Here is a 21,561-nt window from a genome sequence, read left to right on the forward strand (position 1 = left end):
CTGCCTAAAAAAACCCCCCCCCCCCCCCCAAAACATTTACGTTGCTCTGCGTTTTAGTAAAATGAATATTAGACTGTCTAATAAATTGTTGGATTCTTCCTTTATGGTCAAATGGTGGCTGATCTGGGTCAGGTGAACAATATCTTGCAGAGGAGAGTGGTATTTAGTAGGGGTGTGTGAAATTCAGATTTGGATTCAGCCCAAATCAGGGACAGTAGTTCAATTCATTGATTCAGATCACTGTACCTGATTCAATTCAGCTGAGTCTGAATCTGAAGATTCAGTGCCAGTTTGGAGAATCAGTGATTTGGCCATAGACACAGCTTTAAATGTTTTTTCTACATACCATGCGGCTCATGAATGCTGCAATGCTGGGGTGAATGGAGCATCCCACAGGAGCACAGGGGGGCCCCTGCATGCTCAGCAGCAAACCAATACTTCTAATCCACTTCCAGGTCTGCCAGGGAGCGCCTCCCCCACCCCTTCCAGCTCAATGATCAGCTGAAGGGGAACCCCAGGTGCCCCCCCGCCAGGCCCAGGAGGCACCAGTCACCAAGCTGGGGCACCAGGGATCCCCCCAACACACTCCCCAGCATACCCAGGAGCAGACCAGAAATGCTTCTGGTCCATTTTTGGGTCTGCTGCCGAACACACTGGGGAGCCCCCTGCACTCCTTGGGACACTTCATGTGCCCTTGCATCACAGCATTCACAAGCCCTCCGGTACCCTGAGGTATGTAGAAAAAACATTTAAATTTGTGTCTATGTCTGAATCGCTGAATCTTTCCAAATCTCTCTGAATCAATTTGGAGGGTTCTGATTCGATTTGGAGAGATTAAAGGGTCTCCTGATTCAATTCATATTCAAAGATTCAGCCACCAAATCAGGCCAAATCTCCTCTGAATCGAATTAGGGACTGAAGCTTCACACAGCCCTAGTACTTAGCTGTGTCACTCTGAAGTCAGACAGAAAGCATGGCGGGGTGGCACCTTACAGACTAACTCATTCAGAGAAGGACATACTTTCACAAGTGACAGCATCTGATAGCATCTCATGAATTAAGGTGTCACCTATGAAAGATTATGATTCTCTGAATGAGTTAGTCTCTAAGGTGGCAAGTTGCCCTGGTTTCTGCCTTATTACTTTCAGCTACTGCTGCAACAGCTTCACTTACTTTTCCATCAGCCATATGATGAATGCAGACTCTTAAATAATATCTTATGAAATGTAGTCTTGTTCTTAAAATCCTTACTACTGGCACTTGAAGACTGAACAACACTCTCAGGGGTCAGACTTGATGATCTGCTCGGGTCCCTTCAGACCCTACCAACTATGAAACTGAAACTATAACTTTTAAAGGAATTTCCAAGCTATAATGGTTGCAGAGAAAAGCTTAAAAATGTGGAATGAATTAATCTAATTAACCAGAAACCAGGAGAAAAAAAATCTATTTTAATTACCACATTTACTCGAACCTAAGATGACCCCAAATTTAAGATGACCCTCTAATAATAATTCTATACATGGAAAATGTATAAATTTGTAATAGTTTTCCATGTATACAATCTAATTATTGGAACATCATGTTTAATTTATCCCCTTTCCCCCTGCTCCTGTTTCCTCCTCCCCCCAGCCTCTGCTCTATGTTGGCAGATTCTGTCCCTATTCTTGCCTGGGTCATGGAGCACAGCCCCATATCATACCCATAGTAGCTGTAAGGGCTGCATGCCACTGCTAGAGGACTGGGCTGGAGCTGTGCTCAGTATCTCAGGCTGCAGCATGCGTGGATCCTGCCAGCATGGAGCAAGGGTAAGTGGGGGAAGGAGAGGGGCAAGAGAGGGAGTCAAAGCTGCATGGTGGAGGGAGAATGAGGAGAAGATGCTGAAGGAGGGTCATAGCAAGGTGAAGAGGTGGCAGGGATGGGCGGGGGGGGGGACATACAGCAGCTGTGCTTACGGCTCTGATCCTGGGGTAGGGATTAGAGTCCAGGCTACAGCAGCTGCCTGCTCCCCCACCACCTTTGTACTTGATTCTAAGACAAGGGACTTTTGCCCCCATGTTAAATGGGGGGGAGGAGGGGAACACCTCATCCTAGAATCAAGTAAAAACAGTGTGATTTTTCTTTAGTAAATCTAATAACTTTGGAAGTCTGAATTATGATTTTTGAATGCCTTAGACTGGCAGTACTATTTGAGGATCCCATTTTGACCATCTAAGAAGCAAATTCTGCCTTTAAAACATATGTACAACTCCAAGTTCTTAGGTGAACACTGCACGTGCATTTGAGACATGGGCAACAGGTGCCGCCTTAGTCAGAGGGAGCCTGTGCTCCCTCAGTGACCAGTCAGCGACCAGTCAGCGACCTGGGGGGTCCCCTCGCATCCAATCCCGCTGACCTGGGGAGGATCCCCTGTGGTCAATTGTGCTCTGGCCGATCGCTGCGGCCACTTCTGGGAGCATAATGGTGCTCCACTCGCCAGCCGGTGCTTGCAGGGGGACACTGGTGCTTCTGCCTGCCCCCCTGCCCCTCACGTAAGCGTTGAACATAGCCACTCAGGGGCTATACCAGTGCTCTCAGGGGGTACACCCCTGTGCACTCCCTACACATCACCACTGATTTGAGATAAAGTTCAGCTCTTATAGTAAAATATCAATGACATCATAAAGAAGTTACCTCTTTAATATGTAAATAATGTTGATATTTCATAGAAACATCTGGATGAATTCTGCCTCAGAGTTGCTTATGCACTGTTTACATCCTCAGTGGGCGTGTCTACACATGCCCATTTAAGGGGCATTAATGGCGTGGGTCTACACATGTGTGCCCTTTATGTTCCTCAAAAATGGTGATTTTAGGCTATTCATGCCTAAATATGATACCTGCAAAAGAATGTACACTATAACCTAATGAATCTGGCATGCTCGGGACCAAGCACCTGCCAGAAATGTGAAAATCCTGGATTTTTGGACCTAAATGGTGGCCAGTCCCAGAGCTGGGGGTTGGGGGGAGGGAGGGATGGGCAGGGATAACAGCAGCTGGTCCCAGAGCAGCAGCTACATGCAGAGCGGCGGCATGGGATGGCAGATGGTGGCAGGAGCCGGTGCGTGCAAGCTTCCCCCTCCACTGCTCTGGGACTGGGCACTGCTACTCCCTGATGGAGTGTAGTTTTATCCAAGTGCTGGGTTTTTCATAATTCCCAATTGTTTATATCCGGATTTATGAGGTTATACTGTATCAAATTTAGGCACGAATAGCTAAAGCGCCTTAACACCCATGTAGATGCACTAAGGTGCATTAACGCTGTGTATGTTGACTGACTTTGGACTAACTTTCATTCCAAGTCAGTTCCCACACCACGTTAATGTGCCTTAGCACATGCACATGTAGATGCGTGCCAAAATCAACTTAAGGCACATTAGGCAAATGAACATTAAGTTTAGTCACACATAAGAGTGCATGTAGACACGCCTAATATAAACCTGACATAATAGCTAGATCTTGGTATTGTCCTGTACTCAGCCATAAATTTCACTCTGTTTAAGCAATTCTGCTTAGTACTTACCTTCTGTGTCATAAGCACTTACCCACTCAGATACCTTTGAAAAAATCAATGTTCCAAAAAGAAAATCAGCAGAAAATATTTCAAAGGTCTTACTTTCAGGGGTCATAAATCACACAATAGAGCCCAACTTAGTTATTGAGCACACATACACGGTGTTGCCAGGTCTTGTGATTTTATCACACTTCCTGCATATTTTATTCCAGCTCCTGGAATTGCTTAAGAATCTCAGCTTTCATTTAAGAAAAACAGGAAGTTTCTAGCCTGTCTGGTTGCTGAGTAAAACTTGAAATTCTCAAGTGATTGCATCCTAAAGGCTCAGAAACTGGCAAGCAAAGGAAAAGAAGAAAAAGGAATCTAAAAGTGTATTATTTCTGGAAAAATACATTCTTTCTACATCAGTCTTATATTTTGGAGAAACAGAAAACTTGTTTCAGTTTCTGAATGCCTGAAATGGGCAATACAGGAAATACCAGAGTCTCTGGTAAGTGCAGAAGCAAACAAACCTGCTCTTTTGTGTTGTTTCCATTTGAAAAAGGTTGGAGCTTCTTGTTTCAGCTTTTATCTCACCACTGCTGTTTGTTTTCAGCTGTTCCTGAAGATCAGACGTCTACTTCTTTTCATGCACATCATGAATGACAGCCATCTCACCCTTTAAATGGTGAACCTGAAATGAAAGATCAATGTTACTCAGAAAAATCAGGTAGTAACTTCCAGATTGTAACTGTTGTTCTGCTGATGCTGTGGTCAACCCCCTCCCCCACATTCCCTATTTCATATCTGACCCTTCAATATGAAGCATCCAATAGACTATAGGAGTTTGGGCCTCTCCTTTCCCCCCCATGCTAAAACCCTATAATCGTATCCTCACCTTTTTTGTATAGATCAATATATGTAAGGATGTGTACACAATTGTACAAAATTGAGTAACATTCACTTTACCATTGAATTTCTAAAATGAAGTGTCTGTTCCTAAGATTCAAGGCAATGGGCATCTCTCTTGTACCCATATACCATCAATGGCATTCACAGTAGCACCCCGAAGCAATTCAGCTGTTGAGCCCATAAGAGCTGTGGGAAAAGTCATTACTATGATTCCACAAAATCTGCTTTACCAAATCCACTTGTACAAGCCTGGCACCAAGTCCAAGATCTATTCTTTCATTGAAACAATGCAATTATCCCTGGTACCATCTAACCATACACGGTGCGCATCATGTTCCTCTGTCCTGCAGAACCATAATTAGATAGCAATCTAGAATTTTCCACTGCAGAATAGAGCACTGTATTGCTGATGTTGTGATTCTAGTTCATTATTGGGTTGGAAACTTCTAGTTATGGAAAGTAGAATTTTTCTTCTGATTTAGAATGATGCTGCAACTCACTGGATCATATGTGATGCCATAAAATGAATACAGCAACATGTTTTGGTAAGCAGGGAAAGTTGGGCAGGCACTTCCAAGGCTTGAGGGGCCCAATTCTGCCCAGGAATTCCTGGGGATTGTAGTGATGGGCCCTTCAAGGCCTGAGAGAACACATCACCTATTCTTCCACCCATTGAAACTGTGAGACAGCAGGTTGTGTGTGTTTCACCCAGTGAAGCAGATCACCTGCACCAAGACACCCCAGCAAAACAGATCCACTTCATTTGAAAGTGTCCATTTCTACCCTAACAGCTCTTGTGAAGAAAAAGGCACTTCATTCTAGGCACTGCACAAATGTATGAAAAGGGTTAGTTTCTTTTCCAGATAAATTGCACTCTAAATCAGGCTTGTCCAATATATGGCTCGCGGGCCACCATGCGGCCCGCCAAGCCATTTTCTCTGGCCCGAGGTCCCTCGCTCAAGACAGGCAAGGAGTCCTGGCGCCTGCTCCATGCTTCACGGTGGAGGCGGCAGCGGCAGCAGGGCAGCAGCGAGGTGAGGCAGCCAGGGCCAGCCCGTGGGCCCCGGACAGCAGCAAGCGGAGGGGAGCTGCTGAGCCTGCGGGGCCAAGCTCATCATGTGAGCCGGGTCCCGCTGCCACTGCCCTGAGGGCTGTGTGGGGCTGCCCCAGCCACTCCTGACTGGACGAGCTGGGGACAGCAACTGCGACTTCTCCTCTGGCTCCACCCCTTGCCCCTGGCACGTGGCTGGGGGTGTTGCAGCATGGCCTGCACCCTGCCCATGTGTGTGGTGGATGGAGGCACCGGGTAAGGCCCCGCGCAGAGCTGGGGGCGCCTCGGGGCCGGGCCAGGGCTGCAGGGTGCACGGTTGCCGGAGCCGGGCTGGGCAGGAGGCAGGAGGAGCCTGGCCCGGAGGTGCTGTACGTTCAGCCACCTCCTTGGTGGTTCAGGTGGAGCAATGGGTTCAAGTGAAGTGCAGAAAGGATACAAACTCACACAAATGCTCACTTGAGAGGACAGTGCTATCAGCCCTCTCTTGCTGTATCTGTGTTGTTCTAATTTCCTGCTCAAGTGTTGCCCCTCAGATGCTCTGTTATTCAAATATGCTGAAGCAGGGGCCAGCAACTTAAGCCCACAGGCTGCATCCGGCCTGTAGAGCCACTGGATCTGGCCTGCAGATTCTGAGGTTTTTGCCTATGATTGTGTGTATGCATATGCTGGGGCTAAGCAGTAAGGAGTTGCACTAGGGCTGAGTAACTTCTACCTGCACGTTTGTTGCTGCTGCTACTTCTTCCCATTCCCTAGCCTCTCTATGGCTGCAGCCTTCAGCTGGTGGGGACCTATGCTAGGGCCGGGCTGCTGGAAGCTGCATTCTTATGGCTGCCACTCTTTCCCACCCCCACCTTCACCTCTACCCTCACTGTCCTTTCTCACCCTGCTGTGGCAGCAATATGAATGCAGTTTCCAGCTGCCTGGCCCCAGCACAGCTCCTCACCTGCTGGAAGCTGTACCTGTACCCTAGGAAGAGGGTTTTAGTGATCCAACAAGGGACTTGTCAAAATGGCAGAACAGGGATGCATACCCCTTCCCCTGCTGGATAAATGGCTCAAACAGTTTTAATTGTTTGTTCTTCTTCGTTAGTAAAGAAAGATCTTCTTGGAACTAATAGAAATGTAACTGTTTGGAAACAGCTTGTCTACTTCACTTCAGTTTTGATGGAATAAATATTTTTTATCTTTGGATGGGCTTCCCTAGTGGTCAAGTTTCATGTTGCCATCAATCTCTGTGTAGAAAAGGGCAATTTATTTTAAGACTGGATGAGGCTGACAAGCCCTTCTAATGTTGCTATTTAAATTATGGTCAACATTTAAAACCAGGGTTTTATTATGTAACCTTTAGTCATAACTAGTTATTAATTCAATAAAAGTAAATCTTCTTGAAGATTATTCTCAAAAATGCCCATATTTTGTTGCTTTGATTAGTTTCCACTCTGGCTGATATCTTTTCCACATTTGATCTGTCAACTTGCATTATGCTTCTTTCATTCATTGAGAAGTGAGTAGAAGCGAAAGTGTTTATTTTAGTCAAGTGTTTGGTATTATTTCATTCTTGCTTTTATATTGTTTTTATTTTGGATTTTAAACCACATTTCCAGATCCATTTCATTGTCACTTCCTGCAATTTCATTGGTGTCAAAGGTCATGTGACATCACTTCCTGATGTGATACCACTTCCTGTGAGGTCTTTGAATATGGCTCGCCGGCACACTGGGTGATAAAAAGTTCATGATCCATCCCCACGTTCAAAAAGTTTGGACACCCCTGCTCCAAATACACATGGTAAACAATACATGGAAGAGAAAGGGAGAATCATCTGCATTTTAACGATGAGGAACTGAAGCATAGTGGTGCATGTAAAGATACTTTATTTTGTCTTCTTGAACCTTTAGATGAAAATTATGTAGGCTTTCTGATGCATTTTTGTATTTTGCATTTGTATTTTGTTTATTTTTGTATTAGATGTAAGAAGCATTAACCCACTTTTGCATTTAAAAAGCATGTGAGGAAGATACTCAGCTGGAATAGGTCTGTGTGGTTCTACTGACTTCAGTGGAGCTACATATTGTTAGACATGGATGTGGTTCCAGCTCTTCATTTAAACACAACCCAGGGAGCAAAGAGGCTTGCATATTAGGGCTGTGCGAGGCTTTGGACCCTGCTTCAGATCCAGAGAAGTTTTGAACACTTCAGCGTCTGAAGCAGCATGTCTGGATCAAAGTGCTGGCTTCATTAGGCTTCCCGAAGTGCTTTGGAAAAGCTTTGGAGCTGTTTTGGAGATCCGGCCATAGGGTATAATGGGGAATCAATGAAATATCTATAACTTTGTTGTTTTTTGTCTGATTTGGATGAAATTTGTCGGGGTGGTAGTCTCTGCTGAGAGCATGAAGCCTGCCAAGTTTCAAGAAGACTGGTGGAGGGGTTCAGTGGGAACTGCACCTCAAGCTGCTGACAGGCAAAACTCGTGACAGGGGTGACACTGTGTGTGTTAAGGCACAGCAGGCTGAAAACTGCAGGGGTGGTGGCCCCTGCTGAGGCCACAAAGCCTGCCAAATTTCAAGTAGATAAGTGCAGGGGTTTGGGGGAAACTGCACCTCAAGCTGCAGACAAGTAAAACTCATGACATGGGTGATACTGTGTGTTGAGGTGCAGCAGGGTGAAAGCTGCAGGGATGGCAGCCCCTGCTGAGGCCACAAAGCCTGCCAGCTGTTGAGGAGATAGGTGCAGGGGTTCTGGGTTATGTGGCCATGCACCCCTAGCTGCTGACAGGCAAAACTTGTGACATGGGTACTTGTGCAACTGATTGCCTCTGTCTTGGGCGGGAACTACTGCCCGCCTTGCTGCTAAGCTACTGTGTTACCAGTTACCAATCAATCATGATTCACTCAGAGACTAGCTCAATACACAGTTACTAGCTAATGTAACCAGTTATTTGGCAACAATTAACACCTATAAAGCCCAGAACCCCCCTGCACCTATCTCCTTGACAGCTGGCAGGCTTTGTGACCACAGCAGGGGCCACCACCCATGCAGCTTTCACCCTGCTGTGCCTTAACATACACAGTGTCATCCATGTCACGAGTTTTGCTTGTCTGCAGCTAGAGGTGCAGTTTCCCCCAAACCCCTGCACTTATCTCCTTGAAACTTGGCAGGCTTTGTGGCCTGAACAGGGGACACCATCCCTGCAGTTTTCAGCCCCCTATGCTGTAACACATAGATGTGACATGAGTTTTGCTTTCAAGAATTTGGGGTACAGTTCCTCCCAAACCCCTGCACTGATCTTCTTGAAATTTGGCAGGCTTCATGCTCTCAGCAGAGGCTACCATCACTGCGAGTTTCATCCACATCAGACAAAAAAGCCACTTCGGCCAGATCAAAACAGAAACCCGGTCTGGAGCTCCAGATCAGATCCCTGGCATCCAAAGTGGCCAGATCCAAAGCCGGATTGAATAGCTGCCTAGTCACATAGACCTACTGCATATTACTTAGACGTTCAAAATATAACTTAATTGGTACATGGACCTTGTATGCTGTGTGAATTTCATTCCAAGATGATACTAAATCTGAATATTTATATAGTTCTCTAACAACCTGATTATTGCAACAACAGCAAAAAATCCTTCTTCTTGGCATCCCTTTTTCAACTTCAAAAACACAGCTACAAAAGTTAGAACTTTGGGCACCTATACATGAGCAGTGAGGCTGCATCGATGCACTGTAATTACAGTGTGTTGGATCAGACTTAATTAATTGTGGTACTTAATCATGGTAATTACTGTGCTCCGGCCAGCTCCAACGACTTATGTATCAGCGTCCCCAAGCTTAAAAATGGTGGCAGGGGCACTTTAACTAAAGCTTGTTCAATGAGCTTTAGTTAAAGTGCCCCCGCTGCAATTTTTAAACATGGAGACTCTGATACATGAGATGTTCTGGGCACTTTAATTAGAGCGGCTCTCAGAATTGCTCTAATTAAAGCCCTCCTCCCCACTCCCAACGTTGAATTACCTGAGACAGATAAATCTGTCAAAATACAATAGGTAGGTTTTAACATAACTTTTCCCTTCACAAATGCCCAACCTGACTAATCAATTAAAGTGTTTAATTCTCTGAGAAAGTCTATCATTAACTGTAATTCGTTCTAGTCTCACTGGTCCTTTCATGGCAGCCTCTAGTAAAAGAACCATTATATGAGAGTTCAATCTCTATATTATAATTTTTGATAGCTTGCTATAAATAGGAATCAATTCATAAGGAGAATAATGAATTCATTGCCAGTTCTTTACCAACCACTTAAGGAAATCAAGATACATTAAACATCCTAAGCTTTACACTCAGCTCTGAACTTATTCTTGGCTGACATATATTCCTGCGTTTAGAACCCCCCACTTGGTATATTAATGCTAAGTGAGAAGTAGTGCAGTAACAATGAATAAATTGTAGTGTTTTATTTTGCCATAAATATTGAAATGTCACTATGAATATTTTCCATAAGAAGCGACCATATCGACTATATAATTCATCTTCATTAAGTATAATGAACACATTCCTGTACATTATGTAACTGTGCTCCATGCTTCCTTACTGTTCCTGAATGTTATTCCAACCCTTGCATTCTAGAAAGGCTTCCAAGATGACTGGTTCCATTGAAGTTAATTGTTGTTTTTAAATTCCTTGGTCCATTTAATGGGACCAGGATTCCACCACTGGTGTTTAGTGAAATATGTGCAAATGTATCTATATCTTTACTTTCCTATATCCTTATTACATGTGGCAGAGCAGCACATCAGCAGAGTTTTCAACATCTACAGTAAATGGCACCAAAAAATGAGTCTATATTCAGTTTTCTTCCCAAGTCACAGCCTCTCTACCAGCTGCAAAAAGACTGTATACCCTTACACTGGGTATATAAGACTGGCATAGAAAGCCCTTGAGCAGGCTGTGTGGGCTTTAGGGAAGGTTTATTCTCATGGGAAAGGACAAAGTTATCCAAGTGAGAATCTTTTTGCTTAAAGTTCTGATGGTAAAAGAGCAGCTGTAAAATGTTATAGTAGGATGTATGTCCCTTCTGTCTCAGTAACATTCATATTCAATTTTCTTAGCTTTACCAGTCTCAGGGGAGGATATTATGCTGTGTTACAAGAGTGTAAATCTACAGTAGGAATTTTTTTGAAGAAAAGTGACCAAGCCTGTGCACAGTATTATAGTTATATAGTTGGATTTATTTATATTGCAAAGCTTTTACAGTTACAGTGTGACTTGGTCTTGTGAATGATGTGGGGGCCTGCTCTGTAATAATTTGTGAATATTGCAGGTGACCTTGTTCTTCAAATGTTCATTTAATGTATAAAGGGAGTTAATTCAATAGCAAGATCATCAAAAGGATGACAATAACCCATGTAAGAGTCTTCGGCAAACACACAGGACTATTGTTTTTAATGCTGCTACTCCCATTTCTTGCTGAGATGCCCAAACTGGTTTAACTAGTCTTAAAAGACATATGAGAATTAGATGATATGGGGTTTGCAGAGAAAAAGGAGCAAGGTGGACTCAAAAGTTTGGGGTGACTGGATAGCTAGACCTACCCAGAGCGAACAATCCTAGAAATAAGGTAGACATGCACATAGACTTCTTGTTACCTTCACAGCCTTTCTGGTTATGTTATACATTGCTCCTACTGTTAAGATTAAATTATATTTTGCTCTAAGAAGGTTCTCTAGTGCCTGCATTTGCCATTGGCCACAGATTCCAAAAGGAAAGAACCACTGTACCTTAACCTACTGAGACCTGTGGCAGCAATCAAAATTAATCCATAGTGTTATAATTGTGGCAGACTTACCCCTCCAGCCCTGCTCTAATGGGCTCGGATTATCTTCATTTTAATTGGTGGAGCTCATCCACCCCTCAGGTAAGGGCTGGGTGGGGCCAGTCCCACCCTTTACCCAGAGTGGGGGTGAAGAGCCTCCCAGATCTGGTTGGAGCCTGCATTCTGCAGGTCCAGCAAGCCTTAAAAGGCACTACATGCCCAGCACACAGCAGATGTGGCGAGGGACACTGGAAGAGTGCAGTAGAGAAAAGCTGGGGAGCTCTTCCCCAGCGGGCAATAGGCCCTGAAATCTCTGCTGAAGCAGCAGCCTTGGGAGCGATGTGTGATTGCTTGGGCTGTGGACAGCGCATAGGTATGGTGTGCAGAGACCCAGTGTGAGACTGCTCAGACCCATCATGGTGCACAGTTCAGAGAGGCAGCTCAGGCCCCATTTTCCAGCAAGTGGCCAAGTCCCATGGTGCACAGGACAGCACAGAGGCCTGTAACCCTTGGCAGGTGGCCAAGGAGGAAGGTGTGCAAGCAGCACATGGAGGGACGGAGCCTGGGAGCAGAGGAGAGCTGCTGTTACCTCTCAGCTCCATGTTCTTGGGGAACCCTGACACAAGGACACAGCCTGTCTGACTCAAAAAGAATCCCCACCCCCACACACACCTAAACAGAAACTGATTAAGATGCAGTGAGAGACACACCTAAAACCCTCCAGATAAGGAGGACAAGAGTGAAACATCTGCCCTAGGTCTCATTTGCATCCGAGATGGAACCAGATGACCATTCATTTACATGTGAGATGGAGAACAGAAAGCCTGAAGCAGAGACTGCAGTGAATTCTGGGATCAGAGAAGCAGGGGAGCACTGCATGATGGGGAATCTGTGCTCCAAACGCTAATCAACCCACACACCCAGCTCAGCATTTATCAGACCAGTTCTAATCTGGATTTACAAAGGTCTTTCCCCCCCCCAACACACACACACCTCTAAGCAGAAGTAAAGTTTAATAGGCATCTCGGGCTGTACATTCCCTGGTCCCACTATGGGAGGCCTATTTAAACTTAATTGGCTAAAACTCGGTTGCCAGGTTAGGGAATGCTGAAGCAAGACACTGAGTCGGGGGTATGGGCAACATTTGAACAATGGTAAAGTGTTCATCACAGCGTCCAGCCCATTGGAGCCCTGACCATAAGTGCTGTCATACTTTTCCCGGGACAACTGGTGGAAATCCTCCCCTCCCAAAGGTTATGAACACTCCAATAATTGCCTTAAGCCTGGTAAAAGACTATAGTAAGATCTGGAAAAGTCATGCTAAGCTGAGGCTTGTTCACAACAAGTAAAAATCCAAAACCCTGGTGCTGCAAGCTATCTATCGTTTCTGAAGACACCAGGAGATATCCCATCAGTATATCTGCTATCCATAGGAATGTCAAGCTGGCTCCTAAGTATGTATTTCCTGAGTGTCAATCAGTTTCCTGAGATGTTCCAACCAGATAATGCCTAGTCAATAGAAAAGACAATTTGATTTACACTATTGAGAATGCTTGAAAGAAGCTGAACAGAGGATATAAAAATCTGTAAAAAGCAGCAGTGTGTGTGCTGACACCACCTACTTTCTTCTTGAGAGGCTGAAGGAGGCAGATAGTCTCCGTTCAAGGACTGTGCTGAGAACTTTAACCTATCAGCTTTGCAACCCAAGTGCCTTGGACTGGTGAGATCCCAGCTCTCTCCCTTTTCTCTTCCCTCTCTAAGCATAGATTTCTGAACCTGAACTGTATTAGTTAAGCTTGAGCTAAGTTTCCCCAAATACTTAGTGAAACCAGGGTAATACTGTAATTGTTTGTGTTTGTTTTTCCTGTGCATGTCTATTACTACTAGTGCCGTTATATATTTTATATACTTAGCAATAAATAACTTTTATAGTCAAACTGGTGGTAACGGGGTATATTTTTCCTTCACTACTTCTCCTTCCCCACTTGCTCTGCAGCAGTGCTTCTTTTACCTAAGCTAAAGATCCCTGTGAAGCCCAAAAATACTGTGGGGTCTACTTATCAAGAGGCTAAAAGATTGGGACATGCTGAGTTTGAAACACATAAGGGGATCAGCTTATACAGGCTGATTGACCCAGTTTGACTCAGACGTGCCCTGATGAACTGAATGCTGGCCTATGAGGGTGTCATCTGGACACCCAGCGGGATTCAGAGGTATTCTGTTTAACTGTGGGCTTGTGTAGTTTATTGTTGCTCTGATGAACTGATTCTTGGCATATGAGGTTGTCAGCCTGTCCATGCTGATCAACCCGGCCCGGTCAGGCGTGTCATGTTAATCTGTGTGTGTTTGTGTATATGACTGATTTGGTGACTGGAGGAATCCAGCCCCACTGAAACTGAGTCCTGCAAGATAGCTCCATTGGGGGTGAGGGCTTGCAGAAGGGAGAGATACAGCTCCATATAGAAACAAAAGTAACACAAGTAGCACGTTTGTCGCAGGGCACTTCTGCACCCCGCTCCTAGTAAGACTCAAACTTGGGAGGGGGAGATGTGTCGCAGGGCATTGAAGTGCCCTGCTCCTAAAGAAGGACAGGTGTGGGTTGCCGGGGAAACCCTAGAGGTCAGCTGACCGGAAGGGGGCAGGGCCTGGCCTATATAAACAGCCTAGGCTGAGGCTAAGAGGATAGTTCCCTTCTGGCAGCTGTGAAAGAAAGAGCTCTGCTAGGAGTAGGCACAGTTGGGAAGTCCAATGCTCTGAGCAGCTCATGGGTGAGGATACTGGGCAGAGGAGCCCTGGCGGGGATGGAAACAATGATGAGCCAGAGGGCTTAGGGTTTACATTTTAAGCCAGAAGGCTAGAGTTTGAGTGGGGGTTTTGTGTTACAGCCAATTGGCTTATGGTTTTGGTTATTGTTACACCGGAGGACTGGATGAGGCTGTAGGGGTTGGAGGAGGCCTCATGGGAGCTCCCCAGTAGTGGGGGGGGAGGGTTCCTGGCACTGAAGAAGGCACTGTGTTTTGGGGTGTCCCGACCCTGGCCCCAGTGGGGTGCAGGCAAGAAGCCCCAGTGGGGCATAAGACCCAGAAAGGGGGTCTGGGGGCCAGGTAAGGCCGAGGCCGCCTGAGCCCTATTTTGGAAAGCCCCAGTGGGGCACAGGACCCAAAAAAGGGGTCTGAGGGCCAGGTAAAGCCAAGGCCGCCTGAGCCCTATTTTGGAAAGCCCCAGTGGGGCATAGGACCCAGAAAGGGGGTCTGGGGGGGGCCAGGTAAGGCTGAGGCTGCCTGAGCCCCATTGAGCAAAGCCCCAGGGTGGGCATGATCACGGAGACACGCCCCAGTGCGGGCGTGAGCACAAGCAGGGCCCAGTGGGGCAGTGTTGTGCAGGAAGGGCCCCCGGAGAGGGCGGGCGCACGTTGAGAGGCCCCCGGAGAGGGCGGGCACGAATAACTGACTCAACAACGTCCGGGACATCTGAGAGGCTTGGGGAGTAGTATAAGGGAAGGTAGGAGCCACGCACAGCCCATAAGGCTGGGTGCAATGGAGATCGAGCTATACAGAGCAGGGACCAGGATAAACGAGCACACCGTGTCCAAGGGGACAAAAGGGCAGCCTCCCTTACAATATATTAGATCAGCAAAGACAGGGCAGGCGAGATAACAGGGTGCTTAATAGGCAACTTGGCATGATAGGGGGCGCCAGGAGAGATCACGGCCGCTCCTGGGTCCCCGCCCTGTGACAACGTTAATAGAGGTACCAAGAGCCTAGAAATGTATCCCAAATAAATGAGCATCCCCCAAAGTAATGGGCAAATCTGGTAACACTCCTCAGGCTCCACTCAATGTACACGGCAGTGCACAGCATCCCAAACCCTGGCAGCACTGCCAGGCCACTGGGGTTTGCAAACCACCTCCCTGGCATGAGGCCAGGCACCCAGGAGGCACCAGCATGGCATGACTGGGGTCCAGCGAAGCCTGGGTTTCGGGACCCACAAGAGGCAACCCAAGCTCCAGCAATGGGCAAAAGGCAGGGCCTGGGTGGCCCCAACAAGGCACCCACAGCTCTGGGGCCCCTCCTGGTCTGCTCCCAGATCTGTGAGTACCTGGGAAATGGCTCCCCACAGGAGAGGAAGCCCTGAGGGGGGGAGGGGGAGCCTGAGAAATCGGTGACCAGGGGCGGAAGCCCATTAGGGGCAGTGAAGGCACTACAACCCTCCCACTGTTCCCGCTAACAGGTACCAGGGCTGGGGCCCCTAGGAGAACGCCCAGTGGATCCAGCCATGTGGGTACCTGGAAAGGGAGGACTTGCGCCTCATATTTTGTAAATAGTTATCTATATAGTGTTATCCTTTAGTGTGATCTAGGTTATGTTATCTATTTAATGTTTTCCTGTATTTACTCACTGTTGTTATTTTGGTCTAAACCTCCCTGGTGATACCTATGTTAATCTGCCTTTGTTGTATTTACCTGTTCCTAACTGCTGCTTACCTGCATAGGGACCCACGCCCTCTTGAGGTGGTGGCCCCTTAAGTCTTTGATTATAAAGCCTAAGAGTGTTAGAGTGAACTGAATACCGAATATATTTGCCAATACTTTTCTTATAAATCTGTAAATGTGATTATCTGTACATTAATAAACCTGTAAATAGTTAAGCTATCCTAACCTGACTCTATAGAGGATTAGAGGGTGGGGGGGCTGGCCCACACAGCAGACCTCTCTTGCAGCACTCCTGCCTAACCACCTATCCCCTCCAATTGAAGGGGGGTGGGGGCAGGGGGAGAATTGAGGACACCAAGGTTACATAGTTTTTGACCTTGTCTGAGGGTGGGAGAATTGTGTGATTGTACTCCAGGGAAATAAATGAACAGTGCCTCATCCAGTTGAAGAATGCACTCAAACAAGCTAGAGAAATGGTCAGAACTTCAGCTAGCTCTGTAATTATGGTGCAAAATCATTACTTCCCTTGATTTGCAAGAGATCTTGTAGTGAACACATCCAAAAAAATCATGCATACTTTTTTTCCAATGACACTTCACTGTGAACATTAATATGTGCTTTTATCCATGATTACCATGCTTCTCCCTTTGAATGCTGCATTCTAAATAATGCTCCCCTAACTTAGTTTTGTGTTTTAATATTTTTTTCTTCCCAGATTTATCCAGCATTTTTATGTGAGTGTTATATTTTACTTTGAATCAATTAATATTATCCAGATTTAACCATATTTTTCAAAGAATACCTGGCACAAGTATAGCTTTCGTCCTTAGATACCACTGATTTTTTTTTTTTTTTTAAATATTATTTAATGAAGGTTTTCAATTCTCCTGTCTGGAAGAGATTAGTATTGTTATGAGCACTTGATAATATAGCAAGCTGGGAGATCAAGCACTTTTGCACCCAGTTCCAACTGAAAAATTAGAGAAAAGTAGGAACTTAATCTCCTTAGGCTTTCTGCAAATAATCTAAATGATTTGTGCAAGGTAATCTCATAATAGTATCAGAGCCAGGAAGAGCACTCTTCAGCCCTGACTCCCACCAAAACACACTAATCCATTGAATGCACTTTGAATTTGTTATATTTTCTAGTCTCCTACAAACCTGACCAGTGTCAAACTCCTCCTTGCAGTTGTTAATGAAACCTGTTCATGACAGCTGAACATGATGCCAACACCTGAAGTTTTACTAGGCTTCTTTTTCTAATAATTCATAGACAGATGGAAATAGCAACTTGGAGAAAATACATATAATGCTTATCAGAGGGATAGAAGAAAGAGGAGGAGAATCTTCAGCCAATATTTCCTAAGTAAAAGCATTAAAAATATATATTGCCTTCACAGATAGAATGCACTGAGTAGCTAATACATTTTGTTGACAAGTAAACCAAAAATGCATCTTGAAATACTACCTAAATTTCCTGAATCACTGTCTTCTTCCTGGATATGCTCTCTAATCAATAACTAATTGAAAATTGCAATCCAAGTTTATTATTCTCATCTATATAGTGGAGACTCTTAGATCTTTCTTTTCCTGCTTGGATGGGTTTTATGTCCTATAAAACTTATATAACAACAGACAAAACATTTTTGAAAATCTAATTATATCACCCCAAGTTCAAATGAGGCAGTGGAAGCCACAGAAATAAATTATGTCAATGCATACAATCTGCCTTACGGGTGTTCAGAATCTAGAGCAAGAGACAAAGGAAAAATAGATCCTGTCAATACAAAGTATTCCTAAAATAGAAAAGGTGACATCTAATCTATACATCTGACAGAAAAGGTCTGGCATTTGCGTAGATTGTGAAGTATCTAATGTCTCCAAATTAGACCAGACTACCTCTTTTTTTTTTTCTTTTTTTTTAATCTCAAATCATCTATTTATGTAAGTGTCTATATACTGTTTTCCACTTTCTAAGAATCAGGCAGGCCCTCTTTAGATATTAGAGGAGGGAAATTAATAAAATAAGTGATATTCTTCAAACTCTCATATATCCCATATCAATAGTCAATATAATGCTTTCTGGTGAGTACTGACATAAGGTCCAATGTTTAGAAACAGTGTTTATCAATAGATACCATACCACAATAATAATAATGTCCTATTCCAAGTATAAGGCAAATTTGCAGTATCTCAGATCCTATTGCCTTGCGACTATGAGCAAACACTGAATTTTAAGTGCTGTTTGTCAAAGGGGTATGAAGAAAAGAACTAGAAAACAGTAGACAGGGCACTGGATTGGGAGTTAGAAAACCTGAGTTTGGTTCTTGGATCTGCCACAGATGATCTTGGTCAAGTCCCGGTAACTCTATGTGCCTTTGCTACTCCACTTAGAAAACAGGAATAAAGATTAGAGCTGCTTGAAAACCATGCAGTCAGAAAATAGCTTTCTGTCTTCATGTCCCAAAACTAAAACCCCAAATGCTGATTTTTTTTTCAGAGTTTGACAATCAACATCCAAATGTTTTTCATGGCATCTCCAATCTACTTAAAATTTTCAGTGAAAAATAAAGTATGTTTTTAGATTGATACATTGTGAGTGAAAAACTATCCAAGAAGCAATCATTATTATGGAGCAAATAGCTGCATAACCACACATGGGGAAATGTTCAAGTACAGTGCTTAAATACACAGTGGGTGCATCTACCTGAGCCATTAGCTACCAAACTGCCTAATCAGCACCACAGTGGGTGTGCCTATACAAGATGCTCTACAGCTGTATCTCTGGCTGCTTTTTGAGCAGCCAACCCACACCTCTTTGGAGTCTTGCCCCCAGAGCTTGCTGATTCACAGGGTCAGGCAGCTCTGGAACTGCTGAGCCTGTGTCACTACCCCTCCCTAGCTGCCTTTCCTCTTCACCCCTGCAGTAAGGACCGGGGCACGTCTGGTGGGGTTTTGGGATGTGCTGGGGGGGCCTCCCCTCTCACAATGGATCTGACTTATGCCCAAAAACATGATTTTCCATGCTTTGCAACTATTACACCACCAGGTGCTGCTTGGGTTCATTTGTAAATCCACAAAAATCCATTGAAGTCTATCTTACTTCCACTGCACTGATTCAACCAGTTGCCAGGTGCTAATCTTGCAAATTTTTACTGTTTATTTTATTGCTTATTTGAGTGATGAAAAATGAAATTTCTAATAAAAGTATTCCACCTTTTTGCATGCACCTCACTTCTGGCTGTCCTTTTCCCCACTGTGCTGCTGCTTCTCAGAGCCAGCCAGCCTCAGCCTCATTCCACCCAGCCCCCAACTTTTATCCTGCTCATGCCCAGAGTTGGGGGCACCCCCACCCCTGTGTTCCCCCTAGCAGTGCTGCTATCCCTCACCCCTGCTGTGCTACCACTTATCACAGTAAGCTGGCCAGGCAGCCAGCCTCAGCCTCAGCCTGAACATTTTTAAATTTTGCACACTGCACTACATGTACCATCAGCAGGAGGAGAAGGAAGATGGAGGGAAGGCTGGAAGCAGGGCAAAAAAGAGAGAAAAAATATATTCATTGGTAAATACTGGCATATTCATATATGAAACACAAATACTAATTTTTAAATTATGAAGGGATTATTTAAAATGCAGGCTTAGTTGCTGATGTATTCACACAATACAAGGACTTGTCTACAGTGACGCAGAGAGAGGCTAATGGTGAATTCCCATAGACTTTTTTAATATGGAGTCTAAAAGGATATCAAGAGTATCAAATAGGTCCCTGGCAGTGACATTGCCATCATTTTTTTCTGGAGATGGAAGTGGCATCAGGCAACTTTCTCAGGCTTGTGTTCTTTTTTTTCTGCCTGCTGTGCCTGATGGTAGTAGCATAATATAAAGCATAGCTTTTGGGAGCTAGAAATAGAAGGGAGGGAGAAGTTAAGACCATAAGATTTTGTATTGTAAAACCACCATGCAGTCACTCCAGCCCTGAAGTGGGGGTAGCCCTCCTGTACGCGAGTGGGGTGGGGGGAGGGAGGTGGAGAAAGGCAGCCGAGGGGTCAGGAAGGGTAGTGAGGAAGTTCCTCTCCCCCACACCTCAGCCTCAAAACTTGCCCTGCTACTGCAGGATGCTGTTGGATACCCAGCAACTTCATTCAGAGCCATTAAATCCCAATTACATGAAAGATAATGCAAGCCTCCCTTCCTCAGGGCACAGCCAAGTAAGTGTTTGTTCTCACTTACCTATGCATAAACATCCCATTTGATTGTGGAACAGGTCAGGGTGTCCTCTTACAAGTGTCACAAAAAGCGGCCTCATCCTGCACTGAAAAGTGATACTGCACCCAACATAAGCAGTAAGCAGCAGGCTACACTTTTATGGAAAAGGTGTTGAGCCACCCAGGAGCAAGTGTCCCTCTGGTGTGTTGCCATCTCTCACCCACCTCAAAAGTCTACAGCGTACGCACCCAAGTTAGTCACTGCTCCATGAATCTATAAGTACTCAAGAGGCCAACCAGCCTTGCCCCCTCCCCCACCTACCTCATTCTGAAGTAAAAAAAACAAAACCCAGACAGTCTGGCGCCAGCCTGGTAAGTGCATGAAAATTTCACACCAAAACATGTGGTACTTTTCACAGAAAGGTTTGGCGCCCAAAGCACCTGAGCACTCCATGCAACCAGGGAAAGTGAGGGGCACTGGGGTAGGGCAGGGGGTGATGCCCTTTGGGACCGCAGAGCCAGGGGTAAGGCAATGCTTTGATCATACTTGCAGGTAGCCAGAAGGGTACCCTGCACCCAGCACCCCATGGAAACTGTGTGCTGCCTGAACGGTGCCCTCCGCTTCACCCAGCCTTGGGAGATGCTTGTGTACACTTGGAGAGCCCTGCAGGGCTTTGCACGAAAAGGTTTGGCACAAAAGTGCCCCAGTACCCCTTGCAACTTGCAACTTGCAACCAAGGAAAGTGAGGGGCACCAGGCTAGGGCAGAGGGTGATGCCCTTTGGAGCCCCAGAGCCAGAGGTGAGGAAGTGCTTTGAGCATACTTGGGGGTAGCTTTACATGGAAGATTTCATGCCCCAGCCCTCCAAGATCCCCATGCAACTTGCACCCAGGAAAAGCAACCACTAGAAGTGCTGTGGCTGGGCATTTTTTGTCCTAAAGTGCTGCCTGGCAGTAAGGTAGGACTGAAAGGGCATGAGGGTAAAATTGTTCTGATGTGCCTTCTAGCGCTTTTTACTAGTCATAGCATAATAAGCCCTTACATGGTAAATCACATCCACATTACTTATTTAGCTGACTTAAACTGAGAGAAAAATTAAACCAGGAACAATTTTAGTGGGTAAATGCTGATTTTGTGGACAAGTGCCCTGTATGTATATTTCTATTAGGATGAAGTAAACTAATTATCTCCACTGCAGGATAGTACTTGTAAATTGGGCTGTGTGAAGCTTCGGTCCCTGATTTGATTTGGTGGAAATTTGACCAGATTTGGTGGCCAGATCTCCAAATCCAAATCAAATCTACCCAAGGGTGTTGAGGGAGCTGGCAGGGGTCATCACAGAGCCCTTAGCCCGGCTGTATGAGCATTCATGGTCATCTGGCCAGGTGCCGGGGGATTGGAAACTGGCTAATGTGGTCCCAATTTTCAAGAAAGGGAGGAGGGAGGACCCAGGTAACTATAGGCCTGTAAGCCTCACCTTGATGCTCGGGAAGATCTTGAAGAGAATCATCAAGGAGCACATCTGTGGGGGGCCTGCAGGGGAGATCGTGCTCAGGGGCAATCAGCATGGGTTCATCAAAGGCAGGTCCTGCCTGACCAACCTGGTTGCCTTTTATGACCA

General features: G+C 45.4%; 1 long non-coding RNA gene across 1 annotated transcript in view; it reads right to left on the minus strand.

Moving 5' to 3' along the window:
• The window catches only part of LOC109296311, a 79,702-nt gene that overhangs the window by 46,437 nt on the left and 11,704 nt on the right, over positions 1-21,561 (minus strand). The window contains exon 2 of the long non-coding RNA XR_002096952.1: positions 4,066-4,226. This is a non-coding gene — a long non-coding RNA (uncharacterized LOC109296311). The remainder of the gene's footprint in view (positions 1-4,065; positions 4,227-21,561) is intronic.

The sequence above is a fragment of the Gavialis gangeticus genome, unplaced genomic scaffold, assembly GCF_001723915.1.
Source record: "Gavialis gangeticus isolate Ggan-Ray unplaced genomic scaffold, GavGan_comp1, whole genome shotgun sequence".
Classification (NCBI taxonomy): domain Eukaryota; kingdom Metazoa; phylum Chordata; order Crocodylia; family Gavialidae; genus Gavialis; species Gavialis gangeticus.